At 40.9% G+C, this 15,610-nt stretch overlaps 1 long non-coding RNA gene across 1 annotated transcript in view; it reads left to right on the plus strand.

Annotated features, from left to right (window-relative positions):
* Nucleotides 1-633: 633 nt before the first annotated feature.
* LOC122458472 overlaps nucleotides 634-15,610 on the plus strand; it is a 43,601-nt gene continuing 28,624 nt past the window's right edge. Inside the window, exon 1 of the long non-coding RNA XR_006278529.1 lies at nucleotides 634-738. This is a non-coding gene — a long non-coding RNA (uncharacterized LOC122458472). The remainder of the gene's footprint in view (nucleotides 739-15,610) is intronic.

Genomic DNA, 15,610 nt, shown 5'->3' on the forward strand with positions numbered 1-15,610 from the left:
CTAATAAATTTGTTAGTCTCTAAGGTGCCACAAGTACTCCTTTTCTTTTTGCGAATACAGACTAACACGGCTGCTACTCTGAAAGCAGGGAGGAGTGTGTGTCAGGATTAGAACTTGGCAAATACTGAAAGAAAACAAAAAACAAACAACTAGAAACACACCCATAAAGATTATTTTGATATTTTAAATGAGTTCACTTTGTGTTCACACCTGTTTTGCATTTAATTTCTGCAAATATTCCAGCAAATATATTTACTGAAGAAACAGTCACTAAACCTGCCACTTGTAAACAAATATTTGTGAAAAGCTTTTTCCCTATTTGTATCCCCAAATATTTACCCCCGAAATTAGATTCTAAGAGTTCCACTCATCTAATCAAGGAATAGAAACTTACCATATAACCTTTGTCTCCATATAACCTTTGTCTCCAATCAAGATGCTTACATTTTAACAACAATCTGCAGACAAAGTATCCTTCAGACAAATGAGGAATACATAGATAAAATCCTGATGTGTTCATTGGTCATTCCAAAACTGAAAAGGGGAGTGAAATTCATTATGTAAATTATTCATTGCCAGTTATTCACTCAACTCTGTTCAGGAGGAAGGTCTGCCCTTGACATCTTCCAAATAGGGGAGTGCATTACAGACCTGCTCCAGATCAACAGTAGTCTGACCTTTGAGTTCAATGGGGATTGGTTCTGGACCCAACGCTAAGCAAGAGTGGTGTAATACAAGGTAAAATGCTTTTTTAAAATATATATAGATTGTTTGAAAAATAAAAAGGAAACTGAAGAAATTACTTAATTGTTTATTATACTTAACCTAATCACCTCCCTGCTTTCTTGTGCTTCTCCCACCTCTCTGTCTGGTTTGCTGTTGTCTCTAGTCTTAAACTTAGAGCTTAAGCTCTTTAGGGCAGGGACCATCACTTGTTATGTGTGCATAGTGCCCAGTAAAATGGGGCTTTGATCCTTGGCTGGGACCAATAGATGCTATCATAATAACAACTATAAGAAGAAATGTAGTACTGTATTTACTATGGATCTCATTCTGCTTACTATACACATATAAGCAAGGACTGTAGGATTGGGCCTAGTATGCCAATTGTCTAAATTGCTTACAAAAGCATCAGCTAAATGGTGGTTCATACATTTGTACAGTACCATCAAGAAGCATACAGAAACCTAAGGGGAAAAGAAAGAAGGCAGTTTAGGAGGCAAACAAATTTTACACTAAGTCCAAGCCAGGAGTCTATAATATGTTTCGTTTATATTTATACAGAATCTATCTGAAAATTAAGGTGTCTTTAATTGCCAAGGGTAGCAGATGTGTTTTCTTGAAGTTATTGCCAAAAAGAAGTAAGTAAAAAACTAGAGTTCAGCTCCTTTGCTTTTTAGAGACTGCTGTCCCTGCTGTCTGCATGTTCCAAGAAGAGTAGCAGCCATATATATCAAGAGATTTAAAATATTTTAACTTGCAGGTCTGTAGCTGCAGCCGATTATTCTTATTCTGTTTCACGAGTGAACTTCAGATGTAAAGTGCTGCATTCCTTGTGCACACATTTGCTTTTCATTAACAAAGGATACATGTGTACTGCCAGAAGTGAAACCCTAAACCTAGTATAATAGTTTACAACAACAGCATTAGTAATACAGCTTCTCACATGTCTCGTCAAAAGAAAAAGAAGTAGACTCAGAGTAGTGAGCTTCTCACCTCCAGGTCACAGTTCAAATCAAAATCCAACTGTGTAATTGGACCTCACTGGTGCCCTGTTTGGTAGACTCATCAGAGAGACCAAGAACTGAACACGCATGAAGACTAAACTGTGGTACCCTCTCACTATCAGAAGTAATTTCTGCAGGACTCAGGCACGTTGGTTGGGGCTGACTGGGGAAGTTTGTACTGCCACTATCTGAGCATACCTACTCTTTGGAAAATAGAGGACTTTATTCTCCAGGATTCTCAACCCCACATCTTTTAAATTTACCTTTAAAAAAAAAGGTTTTTAAAATATTATAAATAGTAATGCACACAAAGGGCCTAATGTGAAGTCCACCGAAGTCAGTAGGAGTTTTTCCATGGAGTCCAAAGAAATATCCTATTATTTTCCATTTTATGAATATATTACCACGCTTGATTTTTTAAAAATATACTTGTCTTATTTTCTCAGACATTTAACAAGTGACAGTTTTAAGCACATCTTAGAATTAGGGATAAAGACTTACATATGTTAACAGGACCACTTACTCTGCCTAAAGTTCAGAAAAATTGTAAATCTTTGTAGGATCAGGGCCCAATTAATTAATGTACTCAGTAGCACAAATATTGACTACTCTAGTGCCTAAGCAGTAGCTAGGGAGACTCAAGACTGCACCTTCCAGGTTTACACTCAAACATGAATATTGACACTTCATGAGCCTTCCTTTTAGACTGGTGACAGGTGATGGAACAGAAAAGAGAGCATGTTCCAAAGGGGGAAGAATTCCACATGAAATGGTAAATGTACGTTGATGTAGAATATGGGGAAAAAAGCAGCAAAAAGTGTACATTTCTGCAACTGAGAAGAGAAACCACTATTTGCAGAGAACTTCACATGTTGGTCTTGATCTTGTGAATGGCTGAGCAGCTTCCTTTGAATCACTGAGAACTCTCAACTCAACTTTCACTGAAGTCAATGTGAATCAAGGGTGCAAAGCATCTTACCTCTTTCAGGGAAGGAAAATTGAGAGAAAAGTTTATATCAGCACAATCACTTGTCTGGCTTTTTTACCCCTCCTTCTCCCATCCTTGGTTATTAAAGACTTCACACTAGCTAGGTCAGTGTACAATAGTTCTCCATATCAATTCCTCACCTAAACTCCACTGCTCTGTTTGATAATGCTACCACCTTCCCACTGCCACAGTGTTGTGGTTTTTTTTAAACTATTAACGGCATTTATTCAGATGACATACTTTTTTAAAAAAAACAACAAATGTCCTACATTCTACATACTGCAGAAACCATCACCCTGTGACCAAGAGCTGCAGAATGCCTGAGGTAGGGAAACACTATTTATTCTTGTAATGGCTTTTATGGACAAATCAAATGAAGTGAGATGTTTCTGAAAATTTGATCATTCATCACCAAAGCATTTTCTCATCTTGTACTCATCAGTTCACTACCCGCCACTGCTAGAAATATGTCTTCTGTAAAGAAATAGATAGACACAAACACACACGCATACAGAACAAGTGTCTGGCCTCCTTTAGATTTATAGAGAAGTAAGGTATGTTTAAACATTCATTTTCATTTTTTTTTAATAGCTAAACTCCAAGTGCTGTATCTGGCCATGAAATCTACTTCTGCATTTTAGGCCCTTCTTCTCCACCAACAGGACAGCATGCATGGCCTATTTTCAGGTTACTGTTTTGTTTTTGTTTTAATTGTAATGGTTTTAGAATTACAGAAAAATATACCAAAGATACAGTGAACTCCAAACCTGGATCTCTACAGTCATTTTCTGAGGCAATGGGAAAGGTGATACTGTGGTCACAAAAAGTAGTTTTAATCCTGGCAAAGTGTTGGGCTGTGGAGGTTGTTGTTTTGTTTTGTTTTGTTTTTTAACGTCATGAAATATCACAAAGTAATTTGGGGGTTTGTGGGATGAAAGTTTCAGCATTTTTGCTTGCTTATGAGAACTGCGCCAAAAATGTCATACACCTATTTGCAAAAGCTTGGCAGCAGCTGACAAAAATTACAATATATCAGTGTTCCCTTTCTAATGCTGCTTTGCAATAGAAAAATTTTACATTGAATTTCATGTTGTAAAGAACTGAATGAAATTAATCATAGCTGAAAATAATCATTTCAAATCAATGTTAACAGTAAAACTATTTGCAGTTAGTTACTGCTAGTGATGGGCAAAACTCAAAAAGTTCAGAGGATCTAGTCATAAAAATCAAGGCAAATATATCAAAAAAAGTTCTGATTTTAACAGAGCTGTCTTGCTTCTGGTGGACCTTTTCACTGGTTCATAGATTTTAAAGCCAGAAGTGATGATTACGGTCATCAACAGTCTGAACTCCTGCATAACACAGACCCTTGAACTTCACCCAGTTATTCCTACATCTCTCCCAATATCCTGTGGTTGAACTAGAGTGTATCATTTAGAAATAAAGGCATTTGAGACCCATCTGCTGTCTTCTATCATAATAAGGTTAACTGATGTTGAATTGGGATGAGCTTTTGAATGATAAACAACCTCAGGATGGCATGAAGAAAATATCCTGATGCTGTCACACTACATCCAGAAGACAACATTTAAAAGGTAGCAATCCACAATGCTCATTTTCCCTCCTATCCACCTCTCTTTTTTCTACACCTCAACCACATTCTTCTCCCACCCAGTCTCATTCTTCTTTCCCTCTGATCACCAGTGTCATCTCTTCAATGCATAAGAGCATCATATTAACATCCTCCCTCTAACTCCCACAGAACCTCTTACCTTAAATTATGCTCTGTCAGGTGAGAGTTTCTCTCACTGCTGGATTCTCATCAGTTCAGAGGCACCCCAGAAAGCATAAAACCTTTCTGACCCCAAGAAAGCTCTGGAACTTGTGACATATAGACTTGAAATTAGACGAAAGTTTCTAACCATCCGAGGAGTGAAGTTCCGATGAAGTGAGCTGTAGCTCATGAAAGCTTATGCTCTAATAAATTTGTTAGTCTCTAAGGTGCCACGGGTACGCCTTTTCTTTTAGGCTTCCAAGTGAAGCAGTGGGGGCAAAAGACATATTTGGCTTCAAGACAAAGCTTAATAAGTTTATGGAGGAGATGATATGATTGGATAGCCTAATTTTGGCAATTAATTGATCTTCGACTACTAGCAGTAGATATGCCCAAAGGCCTGTGATGGGATGTTAGATGAGGTGGGATCTGAGTTACTACAGAGAATTCTTTCCTGGGTGTCTGGCTGGTGAGTCTTGCCCACCTGCTCAGGATTTAGCTGATCGCCATATTTGGGATCGGGAAGGAATTTTCCCCCAGGGCAGATTGGCAGAGGCCCTGGGTTTTTCGCCTTCCTCTGCAGCATGGGGCACGGGTCACTTGCTGGAGGATTCTCTGCACCCTGAAGTCTATAAACCACGATTTGAGGACTTCAATAGCTCAGACATAAGTTAGGGGTTTGTTACAGGAGGTGGTAGGTGAGATTCCGTGGCCTGCATTTTGCAGGAGGTCAGACTAGACGATCATAATGGTCCCTTCTGACCTTAAAGTCTATGATATAAAGAAAGCAGATGGCCCAGCAGAGTTTAAGAAATCTGCTGAGACCCAAGATGGATTTCTTTACGCTAAGTATTGAGAGTGTTTGAAAATCTGTGATTTGCTTATTATGTCAGAGGTCAGACTAGGTAACCAGAATGGCCCTTTCTGGCTTTAGAAACTATGAAGCTGTGACTATGGGCAAGTCTACACTACAGAGCTACATCAATGCAGCTGCGCCGCTGTAGTGTGTCTGGTGAAGATGCGCTATGCCAATGGGAGAGTGCTCTCCCATCGGCAAAATTACTCCACCTCAGCAAGAAGCGGAAGTTATGTCGGCAGGAGAGCGTCTCCAGCCGACACAGCACCGGTATAGACAGCACAAAACTTGCATTGCTCAGGGACAGCCTTTTTCACACCCCTGGGCAACGTAACTTAGATCAACTTTAGCAGTAGTGTAGACCTGCCCTTAGTCTTGACCTGAACCTAAAAAGTTTCAGGTTTGAGTTGAAACTGAAACTGTGAAATAATTGAAGTTTGAAATGTATGGAAGTGAATGAGACTGAGGGAAGGTTCTATTTTTGCAAAATGTAAAAACAACCACAAAAGGGAGGTTATAATAAAACCCTCCAGTGTCCATTACAATATTCCTTTAAAAGCTGAATGATTTATTACTAATGGCTGGCTTGCCTCTAATGCACAGGGAAGTAAAAAAGACAAATAAGACTCATTGCATAAAGGTAGTTCTAAGAAAATGGACCATAACGGTTTTCTGAAGAATGAGTTGGCTGTGAAAGTATTTCTTGCTCTGCCTTCATATTGCATCGCTATCAGACAGGCTAATCTTCTTAGAGATAATTGAAATAGGATTTTTTTAAAAGGCATTTCTAAAGAGGAGTCAAAAACATATTGTATATTAATGTATTGAATGGAGGCAATTTCTCAAATATGTGTCTTTTCCCCTTATCTTCAATATTAGTATTAATAGAGATGGGCTTGAACTAGCATCTCATATCCAAGCCAGCCTCCATCCCAAATTTCAGAGGGGCTCAGGATCAGATACTCCATTCTGAACCTTACCCCACATTTTTGTACTCAATTCAAAGGCAAAACCAAGAGGGATTTGTTAGCCTAATCTGGTTCAAATATGGCTGAAGGCAGCAGAAATCTCTCAAGAACTGCTAATCTTGAGAGAGACTGTCTCTTGAACTAGCTGGTATTTTTTCAGGGCTATCATTGTGTAACCCTTCTGCCCATCAGAGTTGGCAGCAACAAGGGCCGGGTTCAGTATCTAGGGGTTCCATTCCAATAACGCAATGCAAAACCGGCTCGAGCCCCCACCCAGTGACCTGGGACAAATATATACCACCTCTGCTGGGCACCTCCAAGAGACAATACTTCCCTTCTCACAAGCACAGAGTTTTAGTGTAGCAAAAAGCCTTTTAATAACAATGTGGCATTATGTTGGGGAAACACCACCAACAGGATTCATAACACAACCCATGAGCAAAAAACCCACCCCAAGCAAATTGGGGCGTGTCCTTTCCCTTTGGTTCTTGAGTCCAGCAACCCAAAATCACCCAAAGTCCCAAAAGTCCAACAACCCAAAAGTCTCTGTCCCTGGTCAGGGCAGCCCCAGAGTTCGAAAGTTTATCTGCAGAGTTTTACCTCCCAACCTGGGTGGAGATGGGGGAGGTGTTAAGGGGCACCTTACATGGTCCAAAGCTGATTGCCCCACCTCTCCATGGGGCTCCGCTCTGCCAGCCACCCCCATGAGCTGCTCCAGGCATCTGACAAACTGCTCTGCTCCACCAGCAGCTCTGCTCTGCCAGCTATCCCGCAAACTGCTCTGCTCCGCTCCACCAGCCATCCCGCAAACTGCTCCTCAATATATCTTCAGGATCCCCCCACTACTTAACGCAACACTCAGTGATTTCAGCTCTTAGTAAGTTTAGCTCTTTTGTGATTTCAGCTTGTAGTAGGGGAGCCTCAGTGCTGGCACACTGTTAGCCCAAAGTGAATTCAGCTCAGCAGCCTCTACCTAGATTCCTAATGGAATCAAAATTAGCTCTGATATTCCACAGTGGAGAGAGGAGGAAGTGCAATTAGCATGTACAGCCCTCACCAGGGGGCCTGTACCACCAAGTATTAATACATGTCCCCAGCCCCCTCCCCCCCCTCTCTCTATTCACTGGGTTTTGGAACCCATGACCCTTGCCTAGCGAGTGCTGCTTAGTTGATGGTGAGTCTCTCCATCATAACAAAAGTATAGTTCCACTGTCCTTGATTCACATAATCAGGATAATAATAGTTTATTCCTGCCCCAATAACAGAGAAACTGGGGCTCCTACAGCAACCAAAGTGACCATCTCGGCAGGGTGGGTGTGCCTATGCAAATGAGATTAGCCCCTGAAGTTCTCTTCCACAACCCACCATGACTCGCTACCAGATGTCAGGGTAGAGCTCATCCTGACTCTGCTTACAATTGTCATTCCCAGGTAGAATGTGGTGCAGTAGTTGAGCCTGGAAATTCACTGTGGTAGGTCAGCTGTCCACCGAGTGGCAGCTATTGCTATTGGGGAATCCCTTAGAAGCAAAGAGTCCAGAATGGCCTAGTACTGTGAAACGTTTCTTAGTTGGAGGGAAGATAGCTTCAAATGAGGGGATGCCAGGGTTTTAGCCAGTTCCTTACAGTGGTTCCCTCGTCCCACCAATATCCCTTGCATTTTGACTTGTTTTAGCTTTAGTCAGTTGTTCTTCATTTTGACACCAATGCTGGACAAGCAAAAGGTATTGGGAGGCTGTGCTGTTGGCATTTGCTGTGAAGGAGATATAGACTTGGAGGTTGTCTTTGTACTGCTGCATTTGGCACCATGTTGTCTCCCAGCATTCCTGAAACTGTTTTAGATCCATAAGCAGTTAGACCAAATATATTCGTAAAAGAAAAATAAGTCCATTCCACAGCACACTGATATCATGGGGGTGGGGGGAACTTACTTGCAGATTTCCTGAAAGCCTCCAGCTCACTGCAACATCCATATCCACATTTTCTAGTTCTGTATTAACTAGTGTTTTGTTCAATTTGATTTTATAGCACTTATCAAAAACTATAGGCACTTCCCACAAATTACACTTGAGATAGTTAGTAGAACTCTTAAGCCCAAAATTAGGCTTAAAGGACACACCCCCTCAGGAAGGGCTGGGGAGAGAATGGTGGGGGGCAGCTAAAGGGTTGAAAGAACAGAGTGGGAGGGCTGCTTCTGATGTTGGGAAATCCATGAAGATTCAAGGACATTCCTTCACTTGGAGTTTAAAATTCATGAAATTCTTTCAGTGACATCTCACTTCCCACTTGGGAGGGGAGGAGCTGGGCCAATCATCAGACAGAAAGACATCCCCCATGATACAAAACATGCCAGTAAGCAGCAGATGAGACAGCACACGGAAAATTTTACAATAATTGATAGCCAGGAGTTGGAGAATTTCCTTACTTGAATTTAGTCTTCTCAAAAAGATTGAACCGCATTTCATCTTCAGCTGCTTTTAAGAACTCATAATATATGAATGAAACCATCTTTCTTTATTAAGAGCATCCACTAATGAGCCTTGCCATTCCTCACTGAGGATATATCTGATTATTACATAGAGATATTTATCTATTTATATGTCCCCAACCACTTTAGTATCAGAATACTTTTTTCCTGTACCTTATAAGCAGGGCTCCTGAATTTATGGTTTTAACCGATAAACACCCCAGATCCCAAAAGTGAAATCAGTGTTTATCCATTACTCCTTCCAGTATATTCAAAAAGAAATCCTTGAAAAACTCTCAATTTTGGACATCTATATAAAACTCAAAAATTGCTAAAAATAAACCCTGAAAAAATGAAATTAATAAACCCTGAAAAACAGAAGCCCTACATATAAGAAAATATACAGGGTAAAATCCTGGCCCCATTGATTGTCGATGACAAAATTCCTATTGACTTAAATGGAACAGAATTTCACATGCAGATCTTAGTTCAACATCTCATTGTTTTGTATTTTTGTTTACATAAGGCATTGCAGTGGCCTCCCTCCGAGCCAGCCTTAAGACTGTTTCCTTGCTGGCAGCCTGAGCTTTCTCAAGCCAAGGTCCCAGCCCACCTGTAGACTGTGGCTTTGCTGGCTGCCTGGGCTCCACCCAGGCTGAAGTCAGCCGTGAGACTGTTTTGTTGCTGGCTGCCTGAGCCTCCTCAAGCCCAGACCCAGACCCCCAGCTCAGTTATAGACTCCGTTTAAGAGCTGGCAGCTTGAGCTGCCCAAACTCAGGCAAGAAGCCTGACTGTGACTATTGGTCACCCAGCCCTATTGTGTGGGCTCTTGACTGTCCTGCGGACTCTGGTCCTGGCCAAACAGGACCGGACTGAGTGGCCTCCCTCTCAGTGGGAGCATGAGGGACCATTACAGGCATTTTTATCCAACACAACAATGCTAGCTTTGAAGTTACCTTCACCTCTGCAGAGATCATGTCCTGAATGATCACAGAGGACAATTTCCAAGAGAAATTACAAGTACCTTTTCACAGTTACGCACTAAATATTTCAAAATTCCTGTCACCCTTTGACATTACCAACATTCTACAGGGAAATGAGCTGCAAATTCATTAATGACCTGGGTTGGTAAAAACATCTTCTGAAGAAGTTTATAATTCAGCAGCTTGTCTTCCACCAATCTTTACTATTTTACATTTGAGCTCTCTAGACAATCCCAATTCATATATGTGTGGATTAACCCTACACCTATACTCCATAAATTCACGTGTCCAGACATTTTCTGTCTGTCCCCCCAATTAACCATTGTGACAAAGCTCTGTCCTTGCCTCCGTGGGTCCTGCATTTCCTGGCAGATTTCGCATGCCTCAGAAGCTCACCGTGACCCTGTACGTAACCCTTCTCTCTCTAGAGACAAGGGTCACAGTCTACTAAGCCATTTTCATCATAAGCCAGCGAGGGAGGTGAGGAGAAGTTATCCTTCCTTGCACAGTCTCTGTTGTCTCCCAGTCTCAGTGATTAATCGGGGGCAAAGATGGGGGGGAGCCCGGGCCCACCCTCTACTCTGGGCTCCAGCCCAGGGACCCTAATAGTATCAGCTATGGTGGCTGAGTTTTTAGAAACATGACATGTACAATTCCCTGGGCTACTTCCCCCACAGCAGCCCTCACTTCCTCAAGCTCCACTTCACCCTTACCTCATGGCCTCCTTCCTTGTGCCTGATATGGTGTGTACTACTCAGCCTCTCCAACCGCACAACTTCCTCCCACAGCTCCTGACATGCACACCCACCTGACTCACTGGGAGGCTTTTAACTAGTTTCAGCCAGCCCCTGATTGGCTTCAGGTGTCCCAATCAACCTAGCCTTCTCCCTGCCTTCTGGAAAGTTCTTAATTGGCCCCAGGTGTCTTAATTAACCTGGAGCAGCTGCCATTTCACTTATCCTAGTACCAGGGATTTGTTTAGCCTGGAGCTAATATATCTATCTCCCACTACTTTTCTATAGCCATCTGGCCTTGCCCTGTCACACCATTTATACATAAAGGCTAGAAAACCTGTTTGTCCCCTTTCTGCTTGTCTGCATCTGACTGTCACATAGCTGGCTCCATAGTTTTGCATTGTTTTGGCTCTTATATTTAAACAAACAACAAATTCTGAATGAGCTATGTGATATTTGTCTTTCATTTCTTCAAATTATCCCTTGTATTCCTGACACCTTAATCCCTTATTTTGACCAAGTAAATCTCTATGTCAAGCCTCTGACAACAATGTAGGCAGTGTGGTCTGATGGATTGTGCTTGGGGCTGGGAGCCCAGAATTCCTTAGTTCTAGTCCTAGCTGTGCTACTTAAGCATCTTGCCTAAAGCCCCATAGTATGTAACCTCTCTTCCTCATTTTCCTACCAATCCAATGCCCTATACACTAAACCAGACTGCCTTTCTAGTTCTTCTGTCTGGGTCTATAAACAATGCACATCATGAATTGCATATACTGATTACACATCATGAATTGCAAATAGTGAAATGCATTTAGTTGTGATTATTCCTCCAGGCTATTCAGTGAATGCTTACAAATAACTAATACATGCTTAGAAATCAGGGGCCAGATCCTCAGCCAGTGTAGCTCAGTTGTACAACTATACTTACACCAACTGAGGATATGGTCCTAGGAACAGTTCGTGATGGCCTAATTTTATTGAATTGTTTTGTTCTACAAATTCTGTTTGATCAGATCAACTGTAAACCTGGATTCTGAATCCATGAGCTTCATCAGATAGCACCTCAGTTTCAATCCTGCTAAGGACTGAAATGTTTTAGAACCAGAGTCTTGTAATGGAAATGACATACCAGAAAAGAGCAGACTAGATCTGTAAAGATAAATAAATACTGGGTGAGAGAAAGTGCGGTTTCATTAGAAAAGTCCTTCTGCATAATAGAAAACTAAAGAAATATGCCACAAAAATCAACCAAAAGAAAATCAGGAGATAAAGCTGAATTAGAGGCAAAAGAAGCAAAGCAGGAACAAAGTCTGGAAGATCAATTAGATCTAATTGATCTAAGATCAAATAGGTAGTAAGCACTGAACCAACTCCAATCAATACAGCTCAGTATGAACCAACTCACAGCCTGATAACCATATCACATCCATTTTATGGTATTATCTATCACTGGAACAGCAGGAAGCAGTGGCAATTCAGCTTACTCCACACTCCAGTGGACTGGCTTCACCTGAGGTATCCAGTATCCAGAGTCATTTTAGGCTGACAGTAAGGGGCGTACAGCCACTACGTAGCAAGAGAGAGTGAAACTGTTCCCAAATTGAGCTAGCAAATGAATGAATTAATGAATGAATGAATGAATGTGAACGCAAATCTGTGTTAGAGCATCAGGATAAAGGGAAAGAAACACATTCTACAAAGGCATTAGGGCTCAGAATCAAATCAAAAGAGTTCCATCAGAGCCACCTACACAGAAGAAGAGAGGGGGGAAAAGAGATCAACAGCAGACAAAAGGGGAGAGGTGGGATAGAAGAGAGGAAGGAAGTGCAGAGAGTCTGAGAATGAATAATGCAGATATAGGTGAACAGGGGTAACATCATCTAGGGAAGGGTTCAGAACACAATGTTAATGTAGGGTTGAAAACAGAAAGCTAAAGGTTTGCGGGTCTGGTGTTTTGCTTTTTGTTCTTTGTCTCATGCACCACAGAAGTTAGCAACTACCACAAGTAGGTGAATATACTTGATGACTACTTCTCAAAGCAAGACCACAATGCAAACCACTGCTAAGGGTACCACGCTCCCTATTATGAAGGCAACCTGCTGCCCATGTGGCGGTCTGCACAGCAGACATTCTTACATTGCATCTTAACCCTTAATAAAGTTGCAAATATCTAGATACTCTTGATAGGCAGGCAGCTGGCCCAACCCTGGGAGAACAGAGATATATTTTCAGTCCTGAATTTCTTAATCCTCCATTCTCAGAAAAAGCTTTGAATATGGTTCCTTGTTACTGAAGAATCTGAGAAAATTAAATCCCTCATATATGTATCCTTTTTTAAAAAATTCAAAACTGTGCAAGACCGCAAAAAATTACTGACTCTTTAGCCACTTTTATATAAAGGGACAGAACCAAGATTATTTAGCTTGTTTGAAAAGACATGAAAATGTCTCACATTTCAAGGTGTTTTTTAAAAAATTTCATTGCAAACATCTCACACCACCTTAATCTTTCTGAAGTGGAAGTAAGTCTATAGCTTGGGCAAACTAATACACATTTCATAGTCACTCATAAACCAAGCCCAACTACAGTTTAATGATGTCCTACACTCATGACTGTTTAGATCATAATTCAACCTTCAAGCAAGACTCTAGGTCATTGTTTTTACTTTCAGTAATAACAATACTATATAATTTATGAAATAGGCACACAGAGCACTAAAGGGTGCCTATAGTTACAGAAATTTGAATGAATAAATAAATTGCTGCCTGCATTGCAATGATGGTTAGAAAATTGAGGCCTAACTGGCACTTCTCTCCAGATGACAAAAAAGGATATTGCCAAGAGGCTCAAGTACAATACTATCTCAGGGAATTAATCGGAACTTGTCTAACCAATTATTAAACAGATATTGTTTCTCCTAACAATAACCAACCCTCTCGGTGGTGGCTGCATAAAGTAATGTCAGACTACACAACATCTATTGTCATAAGGATTCAAGCCATGATTAATTCTACTGTTAACACCTGAAAGTTAATATCTGAAGCAAAACAAGCACTAGTTGGAGCTGAAGGGAAAACTATTGTGTATGTTTTATTACATGGCAGTGTAAGTACATATATAGGATAAAGTCTGCAATTTGGTGAGAAATAATGCACTGCATACTTTACACTACATCCAAATGGAGAAAGGATATCAGTGCAAATGATTACCTTGATCCATGTGCAGGTTTGGCATTATACTTTTAATAAATATAATATAATTATAATTAATACCTGCATTATACTTTTGTACTCACTTTATCCCAGGCTAATTGAAACAACACAATTCTGCTGCACGTTCTTTAACTTTGTTCTGTAACTTTCATCTGTCTCCATTTTGTTACCATTCCATTTGCTGTGTTTGCTTCGAGATTGTTTTGTTGTTGTTTTGTTTTTGTAGTGCCCTAAAAAACCTCAGTCCAATGAGGTTAATTCATCATCAGGAAGCCTAGTAAGGATTTCATGCTGCTGCAAACAATGCCAATTTACAGCAACACTGGCAAGACTTTGGCAGACATTCCATTTTAAAAATCATTTGTTTGGCCCCTGTGTTACTAAGACACTGCATTATTCTTCAGCTCATCAAGAAAGCTGCCTGTTACCATGCCAGTAAAAGGTTTTACTTTGCTCCATAAAAGGACAAAGCTCCCTTGCATTCCAAAGAGCAGAGCCCAGATGTGCTGAATCCTTCCTAAATCAAAGCTTCTGGACAGCATGTTCTTCATCTGTCTGATGACACACAGAGGCGGTTTCCCTTGTTCTCTCTTCATTCTTCTCTCTCTGCATATTGTCACAAATTGGTTTGGGTGAGTAACTGCTTCACTTTTTCTATTTCTGGCAGAGTATTGCCCTGCAAAAAAATTCACTCTTTGAGTCTCCCCACCTCACACCTTGCTATTTCTGTAAATGGTGGGATCGTTTTGGGAAAGATGCAAAATGTAAATATTTCAAACTGTTTGTGTAAAAAAAACAAGAGAGGATTCCCAGTTGTAAAATACATTGCCACCAGCTCACTCTGAATTTACTTATGGCTCAGTGTATGTTAACATTGCACCACGCCACTCCTGTCTCTGATGGAAAGGATTGCATTCAAGCTAGCTAACCAGATCTTGGGTGTTTTTTTCCTTTTGGTGACATTTTCAATCTTTCCAACTCCAGATAGCATTGTGATATTGGTTATCTGGGTCAGGATTTCTATGGCCCACAAACTCCATAGCACCCAAACACTACATAGCCATTAATGATTTGATGCTCTCCCCTGTGAAGTAGGGAAAAACTATCCCAATTTTACACATTGGAAAGTGAGGCATTGAGAGATCTTAGGGAATCTAAGTGAGTCCCAATCCACTGCCCTAACCACAAGATGACTCCTGAATTGTCTGGTTGCTCAGAGCCATGGGGGCTGCAAACTTGTTCTCCCAGGGGAACAAGAAGAATTACCATTACACTGCATGTTCTCCACCATAGTGATGTGAAAGACTTGTAGTTACTCCCCAATTCATGCTGCCCCACATGCCCTGGACAGTGTCCCAGATAAGAGCTAATAGCCATTTCCTTTATTTGAATCCTTCCTGAAAACTCACTTCTTTGAGCCAGCCTTCCACCAATAACTGTCTTCTCCTGTGCTTGCCTCTATGATACAAACAAACAAAAACCCAGGAAAACATGCCTAACTACCACAGTGCATGTCTCATGAATATGTTATAGTCCCTCCCCATCACCTTTGTCCACATATCATATAACCTATTGTGAACTCTTTGAGGCAGGGACTGTGTCATCTTATATTTGCCTCTAAGGCACCAGGCACGTGTATGGCACTATAGAAATAAATAACGAATCACATCGTCCCTTTATTTTTCTTTTTATCCCAACTCCCATCGATTGGGCTTTAAGAGAGTTTAGTGTAAGGCCAGAAGTAAAGGAATAACTCCCTCCCCATAAGCTGAGAACATCTTTTGGTGAAATATAATGACCACGGTCTGTTCTTGCACTTGAATCTTAGATGGCAATGCCAGTACTAGTTAAATATCCTTCCAGCTTTGTTTTCCCTACGTAATTTTGTCAATTCTGCCTCTAC

Source organism: Dermochelys coriacea, chromosome 2, assembly GCF_009764565.3.
Source record: "Dermochelys coriacea isolate rDerCor1 chromosome 2, rDerCor1.pri.v4, whole genome shotgun sequence".
Taxonomy (NCBI): Eukaryota; Metazoa; Chordata; order Testudines; family Dermochelyidae; genus Dermochelys; species Dermochelys coriacea.